Consider the following 277-nt stretch of genomic DNA (forward strand, 5'->3'; position numbering starts at 1 on the left):
GAGTGCAGTTTCTCAACAATAGCACAAAGCTCTTGTGTTGATTTACAATTTGCTTTGAAGGAATTCCCTTCATTTACAAGCAAGTTTTTCGCTTATATATCTATCAGACTTTTCTAGTTTGTTTTCTAATCTATATCACTACATAGTATAAAAGTCACTTTCTCCGTCCCTCTGTCCCTACGTATACTTTAAAACTACGCAACGGATTTTGATGAGGTTTTAATAAATACGATTGATCCAAGCGGAAGGTTTAAATGTATAATGCCATCAAAAACAT

The 277-nt window shown here is 33.6% G+C and overlaps 1 protein-coding gene across 1 annotated transcript in view; it reads right to left on the reverse strand.

Annotated features, from left to right (window-relative positions):
- Window positions 1–277, reverse strand: part of LOC119831742 (tyrosine-protein kinase Src42A) — a 78,845-nt gene that overhangs the window by 52,015 nt on the left and 26,553 nt on the right. The window lies entirely within an intron of this gene.

This window comes from Zerene cesonia, chromosome 14, assembly GCF_012273895.1.
Source record: "Zerene cesonia ecotype Mississippi chromosome 14, Zerene_cesonia_1.1, whole genome shotgun sequence".
Taxonomy (NCBI): domain Eukaryota; kingdom Metazoa; phylum Arthropoda; class Insecta; order Lepidoptera; family Pieridae; genus Zerene; species Zerene cesonia.